Genomic DNA, 25,457 nt, shown 5'->3' with positions numbered 1-25,457 from the left:
CAACAGACGGGCGCGTGCTAGATATTATTCGGAAGAGATTGTGCCCTTATTTACCGGCAGATTCGATCATTTCATTATAGGTGGTGACTTCAATTGTGTTTTAGCGCAAAAAGACCAGACTCCACATTACAATACCTGTCGTGAATTGCATGTGCTATGCCGGGATCTGGAGTTAAGCGACACCTGGGACATGATTCATAGGAACCGTGAGGGATATACTTTTTATACCAGTCACTCGGCGAGCAGACTCGATCGAATATATGTTTCGGTTGGCCTACAGGATAAGGTGGTCGACGCGGAACGATGGCCTGCGGCATTTACTGATCATCTGGCTTACATTTGTACCATGTCACTCTCTAGGCAAAGTGTGTGGAGAAGCCGCGGGACATGGAAGCTCAATTCGTCACTTTTGGCGGACCCCGAATGTCGTCGGAGAGTCGAGGAGGTATGGGTCACATGTCAACGCCGTCTACCAACATATACCTCCGTGCTTCAATGGTGGCTCGAGTGTACTAAGCCGGCATTAAGAAGAGCTCTCATACAGTATGGTCGGGATAAGACGAGATGGCAACGAGACACTCTTGATTATTATTACACCATGCTTCGTGAGCTGTCCTTCCAGGTGCCGTCTGCAGAACATCATGCGGAAGTTCACCGTGTCAAGGCACAAATCCTATCGATCACGCGACGACGACTGGGTGGCATCCCAATACGGGCAAGATGTCTCGACACCATCACTGGGGAACGTACCTCGATGCACCATGTGTCGCGGGAACATAAACGTTACCGCCGGGCATTGGTAACAGTGCTCCACGGTTTAGATGGCCGTCAACTGACAACACAACAAGACATTGCAAATGAATTTTTAGAGCATTTCCGTCACCTCTATGCCGGTACACCGACGGACCGTCTGGTGGGGGAAGAGATACTGCAACATCTGCAAACGACACTGACAGAGACGGATAAGGCAGCGCTTATGGAGCCACTCACAGAAGACGATATAAAGGTGGCACTCACAAAAGGAGCGGCCCATAAATCACCAGGACCAGATGGGATTACGCTAGAGTTTTATCGAGAATTCGTGGACATGATGATGCCACAGTTGGTGTCGATGTACAATGAGGCGATGCGTCCGGACATGCGCCTACCGTCGGATTTTATGACGGGCTTTCTTCTTCCTATCCCGAAGATGGCGGGGAGTCGTAGTGTTAATCAATATCGGCCTCTCACTATGCTAAACACCGACTATAAAATCTTTGCACGACTACTAGCGTCTCGTCTTAAGCTGGCGATATCCAGGACAATATCCCCTGATCAGGCTTGCCTAGGGGTGCGAAGCAACATCTCCTCGGCGTTAAGTGAATACCGTGACGTTATCGCTCTTGCGGAAACGTGTAAAATGCGAGCAGCGATGATATCTGTGGACTTCGATCGTGCGTTCGACAGGATAAACCATGACTTCTTGGTGTCAGTCATGAGTCGAATGGCGATTCCTCCGGTTTTCATCTCCATCGTTATGAGGCTAATACGAGGGGCTACATCGAAGGTGATTGTAAACGGTCGGGAAGCGGGCTCGATTCCTATTAACAGCTCAGTCCGACAAGGGTGCCCACTCTCCATGATGCTGTTTGCGATAGCGCTTGAGCCGCTGATGTGTGTTATGAGGCGCTCACTTACTGGGATAGCGCTTAATGAGAACTCTTTCATTTGTCGCGCATATGCGGACGACCTGATCCTTCTTGTCAGATCAGGACATGAAGTTCGTCAGGCTGTTGAACATCTAGACTCTTACGGGACGGCGGCAGGCAGTGTCGTTAACATGACGAAATCCAAAATTATGCACATTGGACGGGGTCTGGTAGACGTACCGGGACCGTTCCAGACGGTGGAATCGCTGAGATGTCTGGGGATTACATTTACCTGTTCACTACGGCGGTCAGCGGCGGCGAGTTCTCGGCGGCTTCTGCAGAATGTTCGTCTGACGATACGCAACAACTCACTGAGAGCCTTTGACATGATCCAACGTGTGGCATACACCAACGTTCACATAGCGTCACGAATGCCCCATTTAGCGCAGATCCTACCAATACCGAAGGGTATCGCCGACCGCCTCATGGCTGCCTTTGGTTACTATGTTAGTACTGGGATGTTATTTAAGATCAAATATGATACGTTAACGTTACAGTTCCGGAACGGTGGCCTCAACCTCACAAACGTGCGAAACAAAGCTCTGGCGCTTTACATGCGAGCGATGATACGAAATTGGCAACAAAGAAAGCATACCATAACGTCAGCTCTGATAGAAGCACTTGTTCCGCCTTCGTACGAACCCCCTATTGCGGTGGGCAATATTTCGCCTTCTCTTGCACACATTGCCTCATTTCTTGTTGATTACAGTTATGTTCGTCTGAAAGTACCTTCAACGAGAATACCCACGACTCGGGAGATCTATAGATGCTTGATGGATCACCATGGCCGCAACATAATGGAATTCAAATACCCGTCGAGAACGTGGAACCACATTTGGTGTGCAGTGCATACTCCATTACTGTCAACAGCAGCGAGATCGATGTGGTATATTCTTATAAACCGTAAACTTGTGACCAGGAGTCGATTACATACAATTCATATGGTCGATTCTCCTCTTTGCACCAAATGTGGACTGTTAGCCACGGAAGAACATGGTTTAGTGTGTGGCGCAGCGAGGGACGTCTGGATGCTGACGCGTCGAATATTGGCCTTCCTTCGGCGCACTAACTACACAGAAATCACATCGGATGTACTTTTTCTACCGGACAAGACCTTTTTTCCGAATCAAAAGACGTATGCGGTCAATTGGATCGCTGGACATGCGGTGAAATATTTGTATTCGTACGATATTAAGTCCGTGATGGATTATTGGTTGTATTTAAAAGAACAACACGAGCTCATACGGAGTCATACGAAATACAGGACTTACTTTTCCAATTTTTTAGGAAGTGTTTTTCACAATCCGCCCGACAGCTGGGGTGTCCCAGAACTGGGGAGACTCCTGCAGCAGAACGACTAGAGACACTGGCAGAAATGGTCAAGATTATATGGCTTTCTGCCAGGTTTATGATGCGACACCGCGTGCTGCAGGGATTGTGATGCAGATGATAACTTCATTTTCACTCCCGCCCGTGACTAGGATTGTCATTTACTTTATTCCTGTTACGAAAAAACACAAAAAAAATTTAAAAAAAAGAGGGCGGCCTTTGCGTTGATTTTATGGTTTTCAAATTGTTTTTGCTGTCTCGATACTTTACTTATCCCTAGGACAGCACAATTGTACGAATAAAGATTGTTTGTTTACCCTGACTTCCTGTTCCCAAAAGAAAAAAAAAAAGAAAAAAAAAAAAAAAAAAAAAAAAAAAAAAAAAAAAAAGTGGTCGCGTTGTTGGACCATAAAGCGGAGGAACCGCGTTTTTATTTTTATTAAAAAAAAAAAAAGAGATTATGAGTTCAAAAAAATAAAAAAAATAAAAAAAAAAGGGCCCGGGTTCGATTCCCGGCTGGGTCGGAAATTTAAAAAAAAAAAAAAAAAAAAAAAAAAAAAAAAAAAAAAAAAGGGGTATGATTCCTGCTTAGGGTGCAGGAGGTCCCGGGTTCAAATCCCGGACGAGCCCTAGCGTTTTGTGCAAACTGATCGCACGTCAGTGACTGAGTCAGCGCAAAAAGCTCGCCGTCAATATCAAATGAATTTCTTATTCGATGTGAGCAATTGACACTCTGGTCCGACGCGTGAAGGCGATTACGAAGGTTTCGGGTACAGATGGTAGCAGATGCATGTTAGTAAGTCTTGCTTAAAGTGATGAAAAAGTGTTTCCGCCCGGGATCGAACCGGGGACCTTCTGCGTGTTAGGCAGACGTGATAACCGCTACACCACGGAAACTGCTTGTGTGCACCTTACTTCACAGACAACTTGTACTGATGTTGCCATCGTAACTCAAAAATTCAATAAATGTGGTACTTGCAAAACGAAGGGACATGCAGCAGATCCACACACGACGTGGCTCATTGGAGGACAATACGACATAGGCAAGAAAATACTGTTCCCGCCCGGGATCGAACCGGGGACCTTCTGCGTGTGAAGCAGACGTGATAACCGCTACACTACGGAAACGACGGACCCGAGGAGTCCATCTTTGTTCACTCGAACTTGCCTCAGCCTTTCTCTAGTCCGCGAATGCACACACGACAGTTCTTTTGTCAGCATGGAACCCATCACAGCCGAGGGCTCAAGAAGTCTTCGGGGTGCTCGAGAGGGTGTCTGCCGTAGCACCCCTAACGAGATAGAGGCGTTTCGCGCAGTCGTTATTGCAAGTCATATCAGCAAAAGCAATCACTTTCTCAGCAGCAGGCAGTGCGAGCCCAGCGGCAGCTCTACATGAAGGTACCAATAGCCCAGGAAGGCCGCCGACCGCGGGAATTCGCGGCGCCCCCATCCCGCCAGCGTACACGAGACCTCCAGGGCACCCTGGACGACGTCGAGGGACTGCAATATTTGGCATTCGCCGTGTCACAGGGCTCGTTGGTCTAGGTGTATGATTCATGCTAAGGGTGCAGCAGGTCCCGGGTTCAAATCCCGGACGAGCCCTAGCGTTTTGTGCAAACTGATCGCACGTCAGTGGCTGAGTCAGCGCAAAAAGCTCGCCGTCAATATCAAATGAATTTCTTATTCGATGTGAGCAATTGACACTCTGGTCCGACGCGTGAAGGCGATTACGAAGGTTTCGGGTACAGATGGTAGCAGATGCATGTTAGTAAGTCTTGCTTAAAGTGATGAAAAAGTGTTTCCGCCCGGGATCGAACCGGGGACCTTCTGCGTGTTAGGCAGACGTGATAACCGCTACACCACGGAAACTGCTTGTGTGCACCTTACTTCACAGACAACTTGTACTGATGTTGCCATCGTAACTCAAAAATTCAATAAATGTGGTACTTGCAAAACGAAGGGACATGCAGCAGATCCACACACGACGTGGCTCATTGGAGGACAATACGACATAGGCAAGAAAATACTGTTCCCGCCCGGGATCGAACCGGGGACCTTCTGCGTGTGAAGCAGACGTGATAACCGCTACACTACGGAAACGACGGACACGAGGAGTCCATCCTTGTTCACTCGAACTTGCCTCAGCCTTTCTCTAGTCCGCGAATGCACACACGACAGTTCTTTTGTCAGCCTGGAACCCATCACAGCCGAGGGCTCAAGAAGTCTTCGGGGTGCTCGAGAGGGTGTCTGCCGTAGCACCCCTAACGTGATAGCGGCGTTTCGCGCAGTCGTTATCTCAAGTCATATCAGCAAAAGCAATCACTTTCTCAGCAGCAGGCAGTGCGAGCCCAGCGGCAGCTCTACATGAACGTACCAATAGCCCAGGAAGGCCGCCGACCGCGGGAATTCGCGGCGCCCCCATCCCGCCAGCGTACACGAGACCTCCAGGGCACCCTGGACGACGTCGAGGGACTGCAATATATGGCATTCGCCGTGTCACAGGGCTCGTTGGTCTAGGTGTATGATTCATGCTAAGGGTGCAGCAGGTCCCGGGTTCAAATCCCGGACGAGCCCTAGCGTTTTGTGCAAACTGATCGCACGTCAGTGGCTGAGTCAGCGCAAAAAGCTCGCCGTCAATATCAAATGAATTTCTTATTCGATGGGAGCAATTGACACTCTGGTCCGACGCGTGAAGGCGATTACGAAGGTTTCGGGTACAGATGGTAGCAGATGCATGTTAGTAAGTCTTGCTGAAAGTGGTGAAAAAGTGTTTCCACCCGGGATCGAACAGGGGACCTTTTGCGTGTTAGGCAGACGTGATAACCGCTACACCACGGAAACTGGTTGTGTGCATCTTACTTCACAGACAACTTGTAGTGATGTTGCCATCGTAACTAACAAATTCAATAAATGTGGTACTTGCAAAACGAAGGGACATGCAGCAGATCCACACACGACGTGGCTCATTGGAGGACAATACGACATAGGCAGGAAAATACTGTTCCCGCCCGGGATCGAACCGGGGACCTTCTGCGTGTGAAGCAGACGTGATAACCGCTACACTACGGAAACGACGGACACGAGGAGTCCATCCTTGTTCACTCGAACTTGCCTCAGCCTTTCTCTAGTCCGCGAATGCACACACGACAGTTCTTTTGTCAGCCTGGAACCCATCACAGCCGAGGGCTCAAGAAGTCTTCGGGGTGCTCGAGAGGGTGTCTACCGTAGCACCCCTAACGTGATAGCGGCGTTTCGAGCAGTCGTTATCTCAAGTCATATCAGCAAAAGCAATCACTTTCTCAGCAGCAGGCAGTGCGAGCCCAGCGGCAGCTCTACATGAACGTACCAATAGCCCAGGAAGGCCGCCGACCGCGGGAATTCGCGGCGCCCCCATCCCGCCAGCGTACACGAGACCTCCAGGGCACCCTGGACGACGTCGAGGGACTGCAATATATGGCATTCGCCGTGTCACAGGGCTCGTTGGTCTAGGTGTATGATTCATGCTAAGGGTGCAGCAGGTCCCGGGTTCAAATCCCGGACGAGCCCTAGCGTTTTGTGCAAACTGATCGCACGTCAGTGGCTGAGTCAGCGCAAAAAGCTCGCCGTCAATATCAAATGAATTTCTTATTCGATGGGAGCAATTGACACTCTGGTCCGACGCGTGAAGGCGATTACGAAGGTTTCGGGTACAGATGGTAGCAGATGCATGTTAGTAAGTCTTGCTGAAAGTGGTGAAAAAGTGTTTCCACCCGGGATCGAACAGGGGACCTTTTGCGTGTTAGGCAGACGTGATAACCGCTACACCACGGAAACTGGTTGTGTGCATCTTACTTCACAGACAACTTGTAGTGATGTTGCCATCGTAACTAACAAATTCAATAAATGTGGTACTTGCAAAACGAAGGGACATGCAGCAGATCCACACACGACGTGGCTCATTGGAGGACAATACGACATAGGCAAGAAAATACTGTTCCCGCCCGGGATCGAACCGGGGACCTTCTGCGTGTGAAGCAGACGTGATAACCGCTACACTACGGAAACGACGGACACGAGGAGTCCATCCTTGTTCACTCGAACTTGCCTCAGCCTTTCTCTAGTCCGCGAATGCACACACGACAGTTCTTTTGTCAGCCTGGAACCCATCACAGCCGAGGGCTCAAGAAGTCTTCGGGGTGCTCGAGAGGGTGTCTGCCGTAGCACCCCTAACGTGATAGCGGCGTTTCGCGCAGTCGTTATCTCAAGTCATATCAGCAAAAGCAATCACTTTCTCAGCAGCAGGCAGTGCGAGCCCAGCGGCAGCTCTACATGAAGGTACCAATAGCCCAGGAAGGCCGCCGACCGCGGGAATTCGCGCCGCCCCCATCCCGCCAGCGTACACGAGACTTCCAGGGCACCCTGGACGACATCTAGGGACTGCAATAATTGGCATTCGCCGTGTCACGGGGCTCGTTGGTCTAGGGGTATGATTCCTGCTTAGGGTGCAGGAGGTCCCGGGTTCAAATCCCGGACGAGCCCTAGCGTTTTGTGCAAACTGATCGCACGTCAGTGGCTGAGTCAGCGCAAAAAGCTCGCCGTCAATATCAAATGAATTTCTTATTCGATGTGAGCAATTGACACTCTGGTCCGACGCGTGAAGGCGATTACGAAGGTTTCGGGTACAGATGGTAGCAGATGCATGTTAGTAAGTCTTGCTTAAAGTGATGAAAAAGTGTTTCCGCTCGGGGTCGAACCGGGGACCTTCCGCGTGTTAGGCAGACGTGATAACCGCTACACCACGGAAACTGCTTGTGTGCGCCTTACTTCAGAGACAACTTGTAGTGATGTTGCCATCGTAACTCAAAAATTCAATAAATGTGGTACTTGCAAAACGAAGGGACATGCAGCAGATCCACACACGACGTGGCTCATTGGAGGACAATACGACATAGGCAAGAAAATACTGTTCCCGCCCGGGATCGAACCGGGGACCTTCTGCGTGTGAAGCAGACGTGATAACCGTTACACTACGGAAACGACGGACCCGAGGAGTCCATCCTTGCTCACTCGAACTTGCCTCAGCCTTTCTCTAGTCCGCGAATGCACACACGACAGTTCTTTTGTCAGCCTGGAACCCATCACAGCCGAGGGCTCAAGAAGTCTTCGGGGTGCTCGAGAGGGTGTCTGCCGTAGCACCCCTAACGTGATAGCGGCGTTTCGCGCAGTCGTTATCTCAAGTCATATCAGCAAAAGCAATCACTTTCTCAGCAGCAGGCAGTGCGAGCCCAGCGGCAGCTCTACATGAAGGTACCAATAGCCCAGGAAGGCCGCCGACCGCGGGAATTCGCGCCGCCCCCATCCCGCCAGCGTACACGAGACTTCCAGGGCACCCTGGACGACATCTAGGGACTGCAATAATTGGCATTCGCCGTGTCACAGGGCTCGTTGGTCTAGGGGTATGATTCCTGCTTAGGGTGCAGGAGGTCCCGGGTTCAAATCCCGGACGAGCCCTAGCGTTTTGTGCAAACTGATCGCACGTCAGTGGCTGAGTCAGCGCAAAAAGCTCGCCGTCAATATCAAATGAATTTCTTATTCGATGTGAGCAATTGACACTCTGGTCCGACGCGTGAAGGCGATTACGAAGGTTTCGGGTACAGATGGTAGCAGATGCATGTTAGTAAGTCTTGCTTAAAGTGATGAAAAAGTGTTTCCGCTCGGGGTCGAACCGGGGACCTTCCGCGTGTTAGGCAGACGTGATAACCGCTACACCACGGAAACTGCTTGTGTGCACCTTACTTCAGAGACAACTTGTAGTGATGTTGCCATCGTAACTCAAAAATTCAATAAATGTGGTACTTGCAAAACGAAGGGACATGCACCAGATCCACACACGACGTGGCTCATTGGAGGACAATACGACATAGGCAAGAAAATACTGTTCCCGCCCGGGATCGAACCGGGGACCTTCTGCGTGTGAAGCAGACGTGATAACCGTTACACTACGGAAACGACGGACCCGAGGAGTCCATCCTTGCTCACTCGAACTTGCCTCAGCCTTTCTCTAGTCCGCGAATGCACACACGACAGTTCTTTTGTCAGCCTGGAACCCATCACAGCCGAGGGCTCAAGAAGTCTTCGGGGTGCTCGAGAGGGTGTCTGCCGTAGCACCCCTAACGTGATAGCGGCGTTTCGCGCAGTCGTTATCTCAAGTCATATCAGCAAAAGCAATCACTTTCTCAGCAGCAGGCAGTGCGAGCCCAGCGGCAGCTCTACATGAAGGTACCAATAGCCCAGGAAGGCCGCCGACCGCGGGAATTCGCGCCGCCCCCATCCCGCCAGCGTACACGAGACTTCCAGGGCACCCTGGACGACATCTAGGGACTGCAATAATTGGCATTCGCCGTGTCACAGGGCTCGTTGGTCTAGGTGTATGATTCATGCTAAGGGTGCAGGAGGTCTCGGGTTCAAATCCCGGACGAGCCCTAGCGTTTTGTGCAAACTGATCGCACGTCAGTGGCTGAGTCAGCGCAAAAAGCTCGCCGTCAATATCAAATGAATTTCTTATTCGATGTGAGCAATTGACACTCTGGTCCGACGCGTGAAGGCGATTACGAAGGTTTCGGGTACAGATGGTAGCAGATGCATGTTAGTAAGTCTTGCTTAAAGTGATGAAAAAGTGTTTCCGCCCGGGATCGAACCGGGGACCTTCCGCGTGTTAGGCAGACGTGATAACCGCTACACCACGGAAACTGCTTGTGTGCACATTACTTCAGAGACAACTTGTAGTGATGTTGCCATCGTAACTCAAAAATTCAATAAATGTGGTACTTGCAAAACGAAGGGACATGCAGCAGATCCACACACGACGTGGCTCATTGGAGGACAATACGACATAGGCAAGAAAATACTGTTCCCGCCCGGGATCGAACCGGGGACCTTCTGCATGTGAAGCAGACGTGATAACCGCTACACTACGGAAACGACGGACCCGAGGAGTCCATCCTTGTTCACTCGAACTTGCCTCAGCCTTTCTCTCGTCCGCGAATGCACACACGACAGTTCTTTTGTCAGCCTGGAACCCATCACAGCCGAGGGCTCAAGAAGTCTTCGGGGTGCTCGAGAGGGTGTCTGCCGTAGCACCCCTAACGTGATAGCGGCGTTTCGCGCAGTCGTTATCTCAAGTCATATCAGCAAAAGCAATCACTTTCTCAGCAGCAGGCAGTGCGAGAACAGCGGCAGCTCTACATGAAGGTACCAATAGCCCAGGAAGGCCGCCGAACGCGGGAATTCGCGCCGCCCCCATCCCGCCAGCGTACACGAGACTTCCAGGGCACCCTGGACGACATCTAGGGACTGCAATAATTGGCGTTCGCCGTGTCACAGGGCTCGTTGGTCTAGGGGTATGATTCCTGCTTAGGGTGCAGGAGGTCCCGGGTTCAAATCCCGGACGAGCCCTAGCGTTTTGTGCAAACTGATCGCACGTCAGTGGCTGAGTCAGCGCCAAAAGCTCGCCGTCAATATCAAATGAATTTCTTATTCGATGTGAGCAATTGACACTCTGGTCCGACGCGTGAAGGCGATTACGAAGGTTTCGGGTACAGATGGTAGCAGATGCATGTTAGTAAGTCTTGCTTAAAGTGATGAAAAAGTGTTTCCGCCCGGGATCGAACCGGGGACCTTCCGCGTGTTAGGCAGACGTGATAACCGCTACACCACGGAAACTGCTTGTGTGCACCTTACTTCAGAGACAACTTGTAGTGATGTTGCCATCGTAACTCAAAAATTCAATAAATGTGGTACTTGCAAAACGAAGGGACATGCAGCAGATCCACACACGACGTGGCTCATTGGAGGACAATACGACATAGGCAAGAAAATACTGTTCCCGCCCGGGATCGAACCGGGGACCTTCTGCATGTGAAGCAGACGTGATAACCGCTACACTACGGAAACGACGGACCCGAGGAGTCCATCCTTGTTCACTCGAACTTGCCTCAGCCTTTCTCTAGTCCGTGAATGCACACACGACAGTTCTTTTGTCAGCCTGGAACCCATCACAGCCGAGGGCTCAAGAAGTCTTCGGGGTGCTCGAGAGGGTGTCTGCCGTAGCACCCCTAACGAGATAGCGGCGTTTCGCGCAGTCGTTATTGCAAGTCATATCAGCAAAAGCAATCACTTTCTCAGCAGCAGGCAGTGCGAGCCCAGCGGCAGCTCTACATGAAGGTACCAATAACCCAGGAAGGCCGCCGACCGCGGGAATTCGCGCCGCCCCCATCCCGCCAGCGTACACGAGACTTCCAGGGCACCCTGGACGACATCTAGGGACTGCAATATTTGGCATTCGCCGTGTCACAGGGCTCGTTGGTCGCGCCTCGTCTTCGGCGCGAGACGGACGTGTGGCGGCCGCTGCGGGCGTTTCGTGTCAACAAGGCTGTTTTCCTGCGAGCCAGGTAGGCCGGCTCGCAAGCGCATTACTTCACTTAATTGTGTATTGGTTTGATGAAGATGAGAAAAGACACGATTAAATTCGCTTTCGATAGAAATTTCGTACGACCGAAAGCTTTTGAAATCAAACTGTGGCTCACAGAAAAAGTTGGAATTACGAAAGATGATTTAGTTGGAGTTCATTTATCGTTTGTGACTAACTCGGCATATGTGAAATTGGCAGATCCTGCTAAATGTGTCGCACTTGTTGAACAATGTGGCGGTATTATTAAGTTCAATCACTTAGACGGCTCAGTTAGCGATGTCGTAGTATCCTATGCTGGGATGGGAATACGAACAGTAAGAGTATTTGAGCTTCCTTTTGAAATGCCTGTAGTCGAAATTAATCGTGTTCTCGGGGCGTATGGCAGAGTAATTTCCAATGTTGCGGAAATGTGGTCAGAACCACACATGTTTCCCGTTTTGAATGGCGTTCGCCAGGTTAAGATGGAACTTCTCAAGCACATTCCTTCCTTTGTAATTATTGGAGGATACCGTGCGTTGATCATTTACGATGGACAGCCTCGTACCTGTGCCATTTGTAACTCGACAGAGCACGTGCGTGCTGAGTGCAGTAGACGGAGGGTTCCTCAATTACCAAGGGTAGAATCCGAAGGTGCAGGGCCTGTAGTTCACCTGCAGATGACGTACGCTGCTGCCACGTCACCTTTGCGATCAGCTCGGCAGACATCTTTCGAACTGGGGGACCAATGCGAGCATCCCGAGAGTGTTAACAACCATATAGACAGTGGTAGATCCGTAGCTATGACTAACCATACAGCGCCCCAGTGTCCCACCAGTGACAGTCAGGTACCTTACGACTGTGCCGAGCCTTCTCGTAGCTCGCGAGCAGAACCTTCTGCGGTTACTGTGGATACCTCCCTGCAACCGCCTGATTGCGCACGACAGGACGAGACCACCACGAAAGTAGCGGCAACGGATGATCCAGTTCAGAATATTGTTGGGCAAGACATGAGCATAGATCACTCGATCATCCAACTGACACAAGGAGTCAATGACTACGGTTCTGCTTCCCACAGCGCGGCTGACAGGCCCCCTGCGACAGAGGCGAGTCTAACTGCGGTAGTCCTTTCTTCCACGCCTGGTGAAAAGAGCAGCGTTGGCTCTTCGACTAGGACACAAGACCGGCTTGCATCGCCGACTTCGTCTCCGCATTCGTCCGAAAAGTCCCCTGATTCGTCTCCAGAGCGGTCAAGATCGCCTCGGAAAGCTAGGAAACGTCGCAAAAAGCGGTTAGCACACCAGGCTGCTGAAAGCTTAGCCCCGGCTCTGCGGGATAGGTTGAGGAGCATTCAGGAACAGACAACGATCGAAGACCATGGCCGGAGGGAACCTGAGGTCGGTAGCATACAATCGCATCTACGGACATCACCTGAGCACGGTGTCCGGGACGAAGGAGCACCAGGCCTCGAATTTTCAGACCATCAGGACGTACCTACTTCCCAACGTAGACAATCTCCCCAGAATAGTCGTTTTGAATGGGCAGACGATACGGAGACAACACTGCCACATGTATCTGCGAACAATGGTATGGCATGTTAACCGCAACCTCTCAAGCTCACGACTACACTTTGAGTGCACGAATGACATGTGAATTCGGCCTACATATGCCTAATCGCCGGAAAGTCCAGTAAACAATAACAGCTCTTGCTTATGGATCAAACGTATCACGTTATGACTGTTAATATTAACAAGATCCAGAGTGCAACTAACATTGCTGCCCTCCGGGACTTCATATATCAGTCCGATACCGATATTGCGCTTTTTCAAGAAGTGTGTTTTTCAAATTTGTATGTTCCGGGATTTACTGCAATTCTCAATGTCGCCTCAGAAGGCGCTTGCGGCACCGCTGTCCTGGTCAAGGAAGGTATTGCAATAACAGATGTAACCATGTTGGAATCGGGGAGGGGAATCAGTTTTAAGATTTTCGGTGTTACGATTATAAATGTTTATGTACCTTCGGGAAGCAGTGGTCGAACAGAACGAGCCAAGTTTTTTAAAAATGATCTCGTGTTTTTACTAAAGGAAAACCCCGTTGATGTAATAGTCGGAGGTGACTGGAATTGTGTCCTACACAGGAAAGACCAAACGCCAAATTTCAATTTCTCCTCAGAACTAGATGGTCTTGTGAAAACAATGAAATGGCAGGACGCTTGGGAGGTCAAATACCCCGTGTCTGTCCAGTACACATATTTTAGCACTAATGCGCAAAGTCGGATCGACCGCATATACGTAAGTTCACATTTAGCCAGCAAAATCAGTGGCGTCGAACGAATACCAACTTTTTTTTCCGACCATCTAGCACTAAGGTGCAGCATTGGACTTCCTAAACAGAAGACATACTGGGGCCGTCCTTTTTGGAAATTAAATATCGCCATGCTTCGAGATAACGCCCTAACTGAGCAGTTAGAAGCTTCTTGGCAACTTTCACTCCGACAAAGCCACAAATACCGGTCAACGATAGATTGGTGGACTTTATGCGCCAAAAAGAAACTTAGATCTACTCTAATTTCTTACAGTAGGGAAAGGGCACTTTGGTCTCGGCGCACTGTCGAATTCTATTATACTTGTCTGCGTGACCTTTATGATATGCCCATGTCCGCGGCTGTCAGAACGGGTATCAAACAGGTCAAGGCCGAACTTCTTAGTCTTAAACGCAAACAGCTGGAAGGACTGACAATCAAATCACGAGTTCAAACCACAGTGGAAGAAGAACACGCTTCACTCTATCATCTACTCCAGCACGAAAAAAATCGTCGAAGAAATTTTATTCAGTCATTGCTCTCTGAAGATCAAAGTCTTTTAACTCAACAAAAAGATATTTTAAACGAGGCTCATAGGTATTATAATCAATTGTACAGTGCTCACCAGTATAACCCAGATCATGGACAGGAACTGCTCCGAAACTGTGATATGGAACAACTAGTAACTGCAGAACACAACAGGAGCCTCACTGTTGAAATCCTGTCTGAAGACATTTTCGAAGTCATTAAAAGCTCACCTGTTAAAAAATCACCTGGGCCCGACGGTTTACCCGTAGAATTTTATTCCCAATATTGACATATTATAAGGAATAAATTCACACAAGTCGTCAACGAAATCTTGAGTGGAGGGCACATACCTGACGAAATGAAAGAGTGTGTCACTGTTTTACTTCCTAAGGGAATCAATTCGGATGTCAAACAGCTCAACAAAATGAGACCGATATCCTTAATGAACTCTGATTATAAAATTATTGCCAGGGTTGTAAAAAACAGACTCCGACCGGTGTTTGATACTGTAATTGGTCCCCATCAAACGTGTCTCCCGGGTCGGAATATTTTTAAAACAGTCTGCGAATACAGGGACATAATCAGTATCTTCTCAACGACATTGACGAAGGCTGGCCTCGTTTTTATCGACTTTTCTAAAGCCTTTGATAGGGTAAACCATGAATATTTATTTACCACTCTGATGCATATAGGTTTTAACGACAAATTTTTAATTGTCTTAAAAAATCTATTGCAGGGGATGAAAACCAAAATTTTAATCAATGGACACTATACTCGAGATGTCGAAATAGCAAATGGTGTCCCGCAGGGAAGTCCTTTATCAATGATGCTATTTGTGGTCGCACTAGAACCTTTGCTGAAACGATTAAACAAGGAATTAGAAGGCATATCAATTTCAGGGGTCAGTAACGCTACCAACGCTTACGCCGACGACGTCGGTGTCATCGTCAGAAGTAATGACGACGTTGTAAGACTGAGAGAGATTGTTCGCCTTTACTGCTTCGCAACGGGAGCGCAAATCAACGATATGAAAAGCTCCTTTCTAAATCTCCATGGCTTCAGGAACACTGCCCTCGAATGGGCCAGGTCTGTAGACCATCACACTGCGTTAGGTGTGAGGTTCTACCGATGCCCCCTGCAAACAACGACATTCAACTGGAAGAAGGTCTTACATAGTATTCGAGGTACTTTAATAATGAACCGACTTAGAGACTTGAACATTATCCAAAGGGTGCAATTAATCAACTGCGCTGTCCTTTCGAAAGCAGTATATGTAGGTCAAATACTGCCGATACCTAAAGCGATATCCAAAACCATCATGAGCTTCATCTGCAAGTATGTTTGGAGAGGTGAGATATTTAAAGTGGCGGCCAGTACTATAACTTTAAAACCGCGAGAAGGAGGCCTCGGACTGACCGATATCCGCCGCAAAACTACGGCTCTTTATATCAAGCGTACACTTCAGCTTTTAGAAGACCGCCACAATAATTTATCATCGAAACTTTTCCGAATCCTTACACCGGAGAGTATGGAACCACCTATTAACATAAGTAAAATCTCTTACAAATTGCAGCACATCAGATTCTACTATTTAGAACTCAGTTATCTGCACTGCATTGTCGCGGATAGGACCAAAAGAAACTGTAGTTTCATCATGGATTGCCTTACTACAAAGGACAACCGTAACAGAATGGAATCAAAATATCCCACCCGAAATTGGCAAAATATATGGAAGAATATAAACAATCAAGTACTGTCCACCAATGTGCGCGGTGCCTGGTACAAGGTTGTCAATAACACCGTTGCCACAAATGAAAGATTACAGTCTATAGGATTGAGTGACACAAATCAGTGTCCACGTTGTAATGTGATAGACACCCTCCGGCATCGTCTCATATGCAACGGCTACCAGGTCATTTGGGACAGAGTCCGCCAACAGGTGGCGTTTATCAATAGGAACGACGGCAGACACCTTACTGTCGACATTCTCGTCAACCCCGAAAGCGTTGCTTTCCCTATTCAAAAGAATAATGTTACCCTATGGCTACTGGGGAACTATGTCAATTATGTCATTAATAACCTCGGCCTGCCCGACGTACTGGACTATGAGCAACATCTATTACTGGAATATTATAAAATATGTGGACAACGACACCACAAGACCTTGTATGGTAACATGCTAAAAATATTATTTGACAAACAAGGCATCGGATGACGTACGCAATGACGAATAGCGGATAAAATATCGGATTATGCGATGCCACAGTAGGGGATTGCTGCTAAGGGCGACGTACGGTGGGGACTTCGTGGGCCCCAGGGCCGCTACGGTAGCCGTGAAGGCCTTCGCAGAACCCTGAAAAGGCCTTGCATTCTATGCCTATGCTTAAAAAAAAAAAAGAGATCAGTGTCTTGTATTGTGTGTGTCCTTAAGAAGCCTACGTTTCTCAGTTAACCATTAATTTTTCTTTCTTTATCCACAATTTTCACCAGATTATTTTCAGTTATTTTGAACAACCATCCAACGTTACAAAATAAGTTCATTTGGATGGAGACATTTACTTTTCTCGCCACGTTTGATATGGATTCCCTTACTTGCAAAGGAGTGTTTCATTTGATTTTAGCAATGAAGCTCGCCGAAGAAGGCGCATGAAGGAGAGCGAATGGAAGGGCTAGAACGGGAGATGGGAGGCCCTATACATTAAAAAAAAAAAAAAAAAAAAAAAGAAAAAAAAAAGACAAAAAAAAAAAAAAAAAAGTGGTTAAGGCGAAAAAAAAAAAAAAGTTGGTCTAGGGGTATGATTCCTGCTTAGGGTGCAGGAGGTCCCGGGTTCAAATCCCGGACGAGCCCTAGCGTTTTGTGCAAACTGATCGCACGTCAGTGGCTGAGTCAGCGCAAAAAGCTCGCCGTCAATATCAAATGAATTTCTTATTCGATGTGAGCAATTGACACTCTGGTCCGACGCGTGAAGGCGATTACGAAGGTTTCGGGTACAGATGGTAGCAGATGCATGTTAGTAAGTCTTGCTTAAAGTGATGAAAAAGTGTTTCCGCCCGGGATCGAACCGGGGACCTTCTGCGTGTTAGGCAGACGTGATAACCGCTACACCACGGAAACTGCTTGTGTGCACCTTACTTCACAGACAACTTGTACTGATGTTGCCATCGTAACTCAAAAATTCAATAAATGTGGTACTTGCAAAACGAAGGGACATGCAGCAGATCCACACACGACGTGGCTCATTGGAGGACAATACGACATAGGCAAGAAAATACTGTTCCCACCCGGGATCGAACCGGGGACCTTCTGCGTGTGAAGCAGACGTGATAACCGCTACACTACGGAAACGACAGACCCGAGGAGTCCATCTTTGTTCACTCGAACTTGCCTCAGCCTTTCTCTAGTCCGCGAATGCACACACGACAGTTCTTTTGTCAGCCTGGAACCCATCACAGCCGAGGGCTCAAGAAGTCTTCGGGGTGCTCGAGAGGGTGTCTGCCGTAGCACCCCTAACGAGATAGCGGCGTTTCGCGCAGTCGTTATTGCAAGTCATATCAGCAAAAGCAATCACTTTCTCAGCAGCAGGCAGTGCGAGCCCAGCGGCAGCTCTACATGAAGGTACCAATAGCCCAGGAAAGCCGCCGACCGCGGGAATTCGCGCCGCCCCCATCCCGCCAGCGTACACGAGACTTCCAGGGCACCCTGGACGACATCTAGGGACTGCAATATTTGGCATTCGCCGTGTCACAGGGCTCGTTGGTCAGTTCCGCTTGCGACGCCGTGCAGGTCGCACGTGTTGTGCCTTCGCTCCGCAATAGCGTGTGCAAGCCGTGACTACTTTCTTTGTTTACGTTGTTTGCTAGATTTGCTGTATTGTGCTTCCGTCAGTTCACTTTTAGTGTTTTGTGACGTTTTGTGTTAGCGGTCTCGACCGTTTAATAAGTGGATATGTCGTCCAGGTTGTTCCCAAGGAAATGTACTCTGTGTTTCGAATTTGACAAGTCTACACGTCATGTTCAACCGAGTTCCCTGGAAGTTCACGATTTCATAGTGGATGTCATTGGTATTACGTCTGACCAGGTTCATACTGCCTATTACGACACAGATCTCTACTGTTTCTTCGTCAAGTTGTTAAACCCTGTGTTACTGGAGAGGATTCTGTTAAAACATGGTAGCAGAGCTGAGTTCCGTCATCGTGACGCCTCGGTGAGTACTGTTCTCATATCCAATGCTGATGTAGAATACAAAAATGTCCGTGTGTACAACCTGCCGCCGGAAGTTGAAAACTGTTATTTACGTGAGATTTTGACGAAATATGGGGAGGTCAAGCAAATCCGTAACGAACGTTGGTCTAGTCAACATCGGTTACAGTGTTTTCGTGGCGTCCGGTCAGTCGAAATGCACGTCAAGCAAGATATCCCCTCCCATCTTCTTGTTTGTGGGTATAAAGTTCATGTCACGTACAGTGGGCAACCAGGCACATGCTTTATTTGTAATGAAACTGGTCACTTGCGTACGAACTGCCCTAAACGTGTATTTGTTCTCAAAAGTACTTTGGAACAGCGTAAAAAGTTGACATTGGCTGATCTTGTTAGGGAGGCACCAATCACGGACATCGACCGCCCTCGTGATAGTGAAATATTGCCCCCGGAGCCTGGTTTGCCTGTTGCCGACTTTCCACCCTTTCCTTCAAAACCGGTTACAGATACGCCTGCCTCCAAATCTGACGTGCAGCTGCTGAGCCACAAACGGCGAAGAACGTGTGATGATGATAGTCCGGACGAGGCTCTCCAGGAATTAGAACTCGACGTCCCAAAAGAGATGCCGGTTACGGTTACTGACTCAAGTTTTTCTGAACCGTCGCACGCAGCTGTCGACGCTGCGGCTATTGACGTCATTCCGAGTGACGTACAGGCAGCTTTGGCACCACAACAGCCGAACCCGCCGCCTGAAGTCGCGACGTCACCACAGGCCGAATCACAACAAGCGCGTGCTTCCGATAAGCATAACGAGGCAGGCAGTACTTGTGTACAAACTGAAGGAAGTCAAAGTCCGTCTACAAACAAACACGAAGTTCGTGCTAGTGACAACAAACAAACTTGTCCACCTTCTGAGTCAGTTCTTTCCGCAGATCAGATGGTTGAGGCGTCACAGCACGTTATGGATTGCGAAGTCACTCAGGACCCTCCCACACCTCCGTCTGCCGATGTGTTCCCTAGCAGAGCACGTAGTAGGACCAAAGTTCAACCGAACGTCAACGCAGTACGGAAGAAAAACAAACCCAACGACACACAAGTGACTGTTCGTGATCCTCCCGACAATGCAGACCATTCCGAAGTCTCTATGCCCTTTTAATGCGACCAGTGTTGTTTCGTGGCCCTTTACGTACCGCACTGTACTAATGGCACAAGCGTACAAATTCGTCTCCCTGAACATAAATAAGATTCGATCTGATCTCAAAATTGCGGCCCTGCAGCAGTTTCTATACGAATCTGACGCTGATATTGTGTTGTTGCAGGAAGTTACTGTTTTAAATCTCTTCATCTCTGGTTTTAAAACCATATCAAACGTTGCTCCTGAGGAAAGTACAGGTACCGCACTTTTATTACGGGAAGGCATTCCAGTTGGGGAGATCGAGTTTCTAGATTCCGGTCGAGGAGTGAGCTGTAAAATTTTTGATGTAACCCTTGTTAATTTATATGCCCCATCAGGCAACAGCAACAAATTCGAACGGTCACGTTTTTATAAGGAGGAAGTTACGTATCTGTTGAGGAGCAGTCCTCAAAACCTGATAATAGGAGGTGACTTCAACTGTGTTCTACGTAAAAACGATCAGTCCCCTAATTTTAACTACTGTAAAGAACTGCACGAGCTCGTTAAGAATATTAAGCTGAAAGATGCTTGGGAACTGAAGTATCCTACTTTAGTTAAATTCACTTTTTTCACCGTTACTTCATGCAGCCGTCTGGATAGAATTTATCTATCGGACTGTATCAGTGACAGACTCCTAGCGGTTGACGTAATCCCGGCTAGTTTTACCGACCATTGCGCTTTTACGGCAACGGTTCACTTAAATCGACAGCCTACCAAATTATTTCGTTCCCCGTGGATGTTAAACATATCGCATCTGGCGGACGCTGAGTTATTTGACGTTATCAGGCATGTGTGGGAAACTTGTTTGCGTTCCATCACTTTTTATCCGACTAAAGCGATGTGGTGGACCGCTGTTGCGAAACCAAAGCTTCGAAAAAGTCTCATTTATTATAGTGCTCAGAAAGCACGCGCCTTCAAGAGGACCTTTGAGTTTTACTACACTGTGCTGCGACAACTGTATGATTCATCCACTGCGACCAACACTAACTTTCCATCAATTCAACGTGTCAAGGCTAAACTTGTCAGCTTGAAGCGTCAACAATTGGAAGGTCTGAAAGTTAAATCCAAACCTAAATCTGTTTTAGCCGACGAAATGACATCTATGTACCATTTATTTAAGCATTTCTCGCGCCGCCGCAGGGCTTTCATTGATGTTTTGGAAAGGGATAATGGGGAATTACTCTCTACTCAAGCGGCCATTATTAGTGAAATTCACCAACATTACCAACGACTGTATTCCAGTGAAATTGTCAATGAACCTGCTGTCAGTGCAGTGGTCAATGTTTTTGATAGGGCGATTACTCCTGCTGACAATGTCGACTTTTTATCGGACTTCACTCCCGAGGAAGTTTTAGCCTTGATCTCCAAGTCGCCTTCCTTTAAATCGCCTGGTCCTGATGGTTTGCCCAAGGAATTTTATATCAAATTCTGGAATGTCCTTGGTGGTACTTTTACTGAAATTGTTAATGAAGTCATGAGTGGTGGTCCTCTTCCTGCCGAGTTCAAGGTGGGTAGAATTGTTTTAGTCCCGAAGAGAACTGGTCACAAGCGAGTTGATAATCTCCGTCCAATCACATTATTGAACTTTGATTATAAAACGATTGCCCGAGCGATTAATAGCAGAATGACCCCCATCCTTGGGAAAGTTATTCATTCACATCAGTCTTGCCTTCCAGGGAGATCCATTATGACTCCGGTTGCGGAGTACAGAGACGTTATTTCAGTAGCGGCCGTAACCAACATCAAATGTGCTTTCCTTTTTCTTGACTTTTGCAAAGCTTTTGACCGCGTTAGTCATCACTATTTAGAACGCATCCTGCAACGAATTGGACTCGAAGAACGAGCTGTGGCAGTCATTCGGCATATGATAACAGGCATTACTGCTAGGATCACCGTTAACGGTCAGCTGACACAAGCTGTTGGTATACGACGAGGTGTACCGCAAGGCAGTCCTTTGTCGATGTCGCTCTTTGTTTTGTCGCTCGAGCCATTTCTGAAGAGATTGTGTATCACATTAACTGGCCTTTCTGTCTTAGGGAGCAATCTTACTGTGAGGGCTTACGCCGATGATGTTGCTGTTATCCTACGTCATGAGTCTGAAGTGGCCCAATTGCGGGCTGAGATTGATACTTACAGCACTGCTTCTGGAGCGAAACTCAGTGAGGGTAAATGTAAGGTTCTAAGCTTACGGGGCTTCGAATCTCTTGCTATACCGTGGGCACAGATCGTCGAACAACATGTTGCTCTGGGAATCGTCATCGATAGGTGTCCTTTACGTATGGCAGCTAAAAACTGGAAACTTACTGCCAATCGAATACAGGGAGCTATAGTGGAAAACACCTGGCGATCGACAAATATCCTCCAGAAGATCAGGATTTTGAATACATACATACTCTGTAAAGCTTATTATGTCGCTCAGGTGTTCCCTCTTCCCAAAATGCAAGCCCATAAGATCATGCGTTTGTCCAGCAGGTTTGTGTGGCTCGGTCATATTTTTAAGTTAACCTATACCACACTGTCTAAGTCAGTGCAAGCTGGGGGCCTGCAACTCAATGATATCCGTCGAAAGGCGACGGCACTCTATATAAAACGAACAACTGAGATAATTACCACGATGCCCCATACTATCACATCGAAGCTGTTTCGCATTGTTCGCCCAAAATGTATGAAACCGCCAATTGACATCGGGAAACTAAACTTTCAATTGCAACATGTCGGTGTTTATTACCTCGAAATGAGTTACTTAGGTGACAGTGTTTCCACAAGTCCTTGTCTCACGACAGTGTTCTTAATTGCTCAGTGGCAGAAGTACGAAGCTCCAAATACAATTGAAATGCACTACCCAAGAATCGTCTGGACGGCAGTGTGGACCAATATTACTCTCAAAATTCATTCTTCCGATGTGCTTTCCGCCTGGTATAAAGTTGTCCACAATCTTATTCCAACCAACGAAAAACTCAACCGCATTGGCTTAAGTGCTACTAACAACTGCCTCAAATGTGGATTAGTAGACACTCTGAGGCACAGGTTTACTTGCTGCGGGCATCAGTTCAACTGGCATTGGGTGCGGAAACGATTGGCGCTGCTCACACGTAGCACTGAAAGTCTTTATACGACTGATATCCTCCTGTGGCCTGATACACGGTTTTACCCCAAAACGAAAAACAATACTGTTATGTGGATGCTGGGACATTTTGTCAATTACGTCATGACCCAACATGGAGAAGACAATATTACTGCCTTTACTGCTTATATGGCAACGGCATATTGGCGAAGAAACCAGTTCCCACACATTAAGAGGGATTTTCGCAATATGTTAACAATCCTGTTTGAGAAACAGGGAATTGGGTGATTCTAAAGTATATCCGCGATTCCTGTCACCATTTCCATGGTGAAGTTCCCAGGTACAAGTCAACAGTGACTACTATTTTCGTTATCATTTCGCCTATGGCGCTTGAAGAACCTGAAGTTTTCTTTTCTTTCTTATTCCTCATTATTTGTTTTTTGAGGGAAGAGACATCCTTTTAATTTATTTATTTATTTAGTTATTTATTTTTTTTTTCTCTCTTCTTGGTTTTGAGAAAGATTTCTAATTTTCGTTGGCACTTATATTCCAAAGAAGACGAAGCAATGAGCTCCTTGTAATCCCGAAGAAATTGAATTCCTTTTGTGTACTGAGATACGATGCCAGTGAATCTGGAGACTTTGATTTCATTTGAATATAGCTGAAGAAGCTCGCCAAGGAAGGCATTCATGGTGAGCGCAAGGAGGGCTGTAAGGGGAGAAGGGAGGCCCTAAAAAAAAAAAGAAAAATGAAAAAAAAAAAAAAAAGTTGGTCTAGGGGTATGATTCCTGCTTAGGGTGCAGGAGGTCCCGGGTTCAAATCCCGGACGAGCCCTAGCGTTTTGTGCAAACTGATCGCACGTCAGTGGCTGAGTCAGCGCAAAAAGCTCGCCGTCAATATCAAATGAATTTCTTATTCGATGTGAGCAATTGACACTCTGGTCCGACGCGTGAAGGCGATTACGAAGGTTTCGGGTACAGATGGTAGCAGATGCATGTTAGTAAGTCTTGCTTAAAGTGATGAAAAAGTGTTTCCGCCCGGGATCGAACCGGGGACCTTCTGTGTGTTAGGCAGACGTGATAACCGCTACACCACGGAAACTGCTTGTGTGCACCTTACTTCACAGACAACTTGTAGTGATGTTGCCATCGTAACTCAAAAATTCAATAAATGTGGTACTTGCAAAACGAAGGGACATGCAGCAGATCCACACACGACGTGGCTCATTGGAGGACAATACGACATAGGCAAGAAAATACTTTTCCCGCCCGGGATCGAACCGGGGACCTTCTGCGTGTGAAGCAGACGTGATAACCGCTACACTACGGAAACGACGGACCCGAGGAGTCCATCCTTGTTCACTCGAACTTGCCTCAGCCTTTCTCTAGTCCGCGAATGCACACACGACAGTTCTTTTGTCAGCCTGGAACCCATCACAGCCGAGGGCTCAAGAAGTCTTCGGGGTGCTCGAGAGGGTGTCTGCCGTAGCTCCCCTAACGAGATAGCGGCGTTTCGCGCAGTCGTTATTGCAAGTCATATCAGCAAAATCAATCACTTTCTCAGCAGCAGGCAGTGCCAGCCCAGCGGCAGGTCTACATGAAGGTACCAATAGCCCAGGAAGGCCGCCGACCGCGGGAATTCGCGGCGCCCCCATCCCGCCAGCGTACACGAGACCTCCAGGGCACCCTGGACGACGTCGAGGGACTGCAATATATGGCATTCGCCGTGTCACAGGGCTCGTTGGTCTAGGTGTATGATTCATGCTAAGGGTGCAGCAGGTCCCGGGTTCAAATCCCGGACGAGCCCTAGCGTTTTGTGCAAACTGATCGCACGTCAGTGGCTGAGTCAGCGCAAAAAGCTCGCCGTCAATATCAAATGAATTTCTTATTCGATGTGAGCAATTGACACTCTGGTCCGACGCGTGAAGGCGATTACGAAGGTTTCGGGTACAGATGGTAGCAGATGCATGTTAGTAAGTCTTGCTGAAAGTGGTGAAAAAGTGTTTCCACCCGGGATCGAACAGGGGACCTTTTGCGTGTTAGGCAGACGTGATAACCGCTACACCACGGAAACTGGTTGTGTGCATCTTACTTCACAGACAACTTCTAGTGATGTTGCCATCGTAACTCAAAAATTCAATAAATGTGGTACTTGCAAAACGAAGGTACATGCAGCAGATCCACACACGACGTGGCTCATTGGAGGACAATACGACATAGGCAAGAAAATACTTTTCCCGCCCGGGATCGAACCGGGGACCTTCTGCGTGTGAAGCAGACGTGATAACCGCTACACTACGGAAACGACGGACCCGAGGAGTCCATCCTTGTTCACTCGAACTTGCCTCAGCCTTTCTCTAGTCCGCGAATGCACACACGACAGTTCTTTTGTCAGCCTGGAACCCATCACAGCCGAGGGCTCAAGAAGTCTTCGGGGTGCTCGAGAGGGTGTCTGCCGTAGCTCCCCTAACGAGATAGCGGCGTTTCGCGCAGTCGTTATTGCAAGTCATATCAGCAAAATCAATCACTTTCTCAGCAGCAGGCAGTGCCAGCCCAGCGGCAGGTCTACATGAAGGTACCAATAGCCCAGGAAGGCCGCCGACCGCGGGAATTCGCGGCGCCCCCATCCCGCCAGCGTACACGAGACCTCCAGGGCACCCTGGACGACGTCGAGGGACTGCAATATATGGCATTCGCCGTGTCACAGGGCTCGTTGGTCTAGGTGTATGATTCATGCTAAGGGTGCAGCAG

General features: G+C 48.3%; 25 non-coding genes across 25 annotated transcripts; 3 read left to right on the top strand and 22 right to left on the bottom strand.

Moving 5' to 3' along the window:
- Positions 1-3,841: 3,841 nt before the first annotated feature.
- On the bottom strand, positions 3,842-3,914 carry Trnav-aac. Its single transcript has one exon. It is a non-coding gene; the product is annotated as a tRNA-Val (tRNA).
- A 158-nt stretch (positions 3,915-4,072) lies between these two features.
- On the bottom strand, positions 4,073-4,145 carry Trnav-cac. The gene has a single exon. It is a non-coding gene; the product is annotated as a tRNA-Val (tRNA).
- Positions 4,146-4,813: 668 nt separating this feature from the next.
- On the bottom strand, positions 4,814-4,886 carry Trnav-aac. The gene has a single exon. It is a non-coding gene; the product is annotated as a tRNA-Val (tRNA).
- Positions 4,887-5,044: 158 nt separating this feature from the next.
- Positions 5,045-5,117, bottom strand: Trnav-cac. Its single transcript has one exon. It is a non-coding gene; the product is annotated as a tRNA-Val (tRNA).
- Positions 5,118-5,785: 668 nt separating this feature from the next.
- Trnav-aac lies at positions 5,786-5,858 on the bottom strand. The gene has a single exon. It is a non-coding gene; the product is annotated as a tRNA-Val (tRNA).
- A 158-nt stretch (positions 5,859-6,016) lies between these two features.
- On the bottom strand, positions 6,017-6,089 carry Trnav-cac. Its single transcript has one exon. It is a non-coding gene; the product is annotated as a tRNA-Val (tRNA).
- A 668-nt stretch (positions 6,090-6,757) lies between these two features.
- Positions 6,758-6,830, bottom strand: Trnav-aac. The gene has a single exon. It is a non-coding gene; the product is annotated as a tRNA-Val (tRNA).
- Positions 6,831-6,988: 158 nt separating this feature from the next.
- Trnav-cac lies at positions 6,989-7,061 on the bottom strand. The gene has a single exon. It is a non-coding gene; the product is annotated as a tRNA-Val (tRNA).
- Positions 7,062-7,463: 402 nt separating this feature from the next.
- Positions 7,464-7,535, top strand: Trnap-agg. Its single transcript has one exon. It is a non-coding gene; the product is annotated as a tRNA-Pro (tRNA).
- A 194-nt stretch (positions 7,536-7,729) lies between these two features.
- Positions 7,730-7,802, bottom strand: Trnav-aac. Its single transcript has one exon. It is a non-coding gene; the product is annotated as a tRNA-Val (tRNA).
- Positions 7,803-7,960: 158 nt separating this feature from the next.
- Positions 7,961-8,033, bottom strand: Trnav-cac. Its single transcript has one exon. It is a non-coding gene; the product is annotated as a tRNA-Val (tRNA).
- Positions 8,034-8,435: 402 nt separating this feature from the next.
- On the top strand, positions 8,436-8,507 carry Trnap-agg. The gene has a single exon. It is a non-coding gene; the product is annotated as a tRNA-Pro (tRNA).
- Positions 8,508-8,701: 194 nt separating this feature from the next.
- On the bottom strand, positions 8,702-8,774 carry Trnav-aac. Its single transcript has one exon. It is a non-coding gene; the product is annotated as a tRNA-Val (tRNA).
- Positions 8,775-8,932: 158 nt separating this feature from the next.
- Positions 8,933-9,005, bottom strand: Trnav-cac. Its single transcript has one exon. It is a non-coding gene; the product is annotated as a tRNA-Val (tRNA).
- Positions 9,006-9,673: 668 nt separating this feature from the next.
- Trnav-aac lies at positions 9,674-9,746 on the bottom strand. Its single transcript has one exon. It is a non-coding gene; the product is annotated as a tRNA-Val (tRNA).
- Positions 9,747-9,904: 158 nt separating this feature from the next.
- Positions 9,905-9,977, bottom strand: Trnav-cac. Its single transcript has one exon. It is a non-coding gene; the product is annotated as a tRNA-Val (tRNA).
- Positions 9,978-10,379: 402 nt separating this feature from the next.
- Positions 10,380-10,451, top strand: Trnap-agg. Its single transcript has one exon. It is a non-coding gene; the product is annotated as a tRNA-Pro (tRNA).
- A 194-nt stretch (positions 10,452-10,645) lies between these two features.
- Trnav-aac lies at positions 10,646-10,718 on the bottom strand. The gene has a single exon. It is a non-coding gene; the product is annotated as a tRNA-Val (tRNA).
- A 158-nt stretch (positions 10,719-10,876) lies between these two features.
- Trnav-cac lies at positions 10,877-10,949 on the bottom strand. Its single transcript has one exon. It is a non-coding gene; the product is annotated as a tRNA-Val (tRNA).
- A 6,365-nt stretch (positions 10,950-17,314) lies between these two features.
- Trnav-aac lies at positions 17,315-17,387 on the bottom strand. The gene has a single exon. It is a non-coding gene; the product is annotated as a tRNA-Val (tRNA).
- A 158-nt stretch (positions 17,388-17,545) lies between these two features.
- Positions 17,546-17,618, bottom strand: Trnav-cac. The gene has a single exon. It is a non-coding gene; the product is annotated as a tRNA-Val (tRNA).
- Positions 17,619-23,735: 6,117 nt separating this feature from the next.
- Trnav-aac lies at positions 23,736-23,808 on the bottom strand. The gene has a single exon. It is a non-coding gene; the product is annotated as a tRNA-Val (tRNA).
- Positions 23,809-23,966: 158 nt separating this feature from the next.
- Trnav-cac lies at positions 23,967-24,039 on the bottom strand. Its single transcript has one exon. It is a non-coding gene; the product is annotated as a tRNA-Val (tRNA).
- A 668-nt stretch (positions 24,040-24,707) lies between these two features.
- Positions 24,708-24,780, bottom strand: Trnav-aac. Its single transcript has one exon. It is a non-coding gene; the product is annotated as a tRNA-Val (tRNA).
- Positions 24,781-24,938: 158 nt separating this feature from the next.
- Trnav-cac lies at positions 24,939-25,011 on the bottom strand. The gene has a single exon. It is a non-coding gene; the product is annotated as a tRNA-Val (tRNA).
- Positions 25,012-25,457: the final 446 nt, after the last annotated feature.

Source organism: Schistocerca americana, unplaced genomic scaffold, assembly GCF_021461395.2.
Source record: "Schistocerca americana isolate TAMUIC-IGC-003095 unplaced genomic scaffold, iqSchAmer2.1 HiC_scaffold_139, whole genome shotgun sequence".
Lineage (NCBI taxonomy): Eukaryota > Metazoa > Arthropoda > Insecta > Orthoptera > Acrididae > Schistocerca > Schistocerca americana.
The sequence above is the reverse complement of the archived record's forward strand: the minus strand, read 5'-3'. Positions and strand labels throughout refer to the sequence as shown.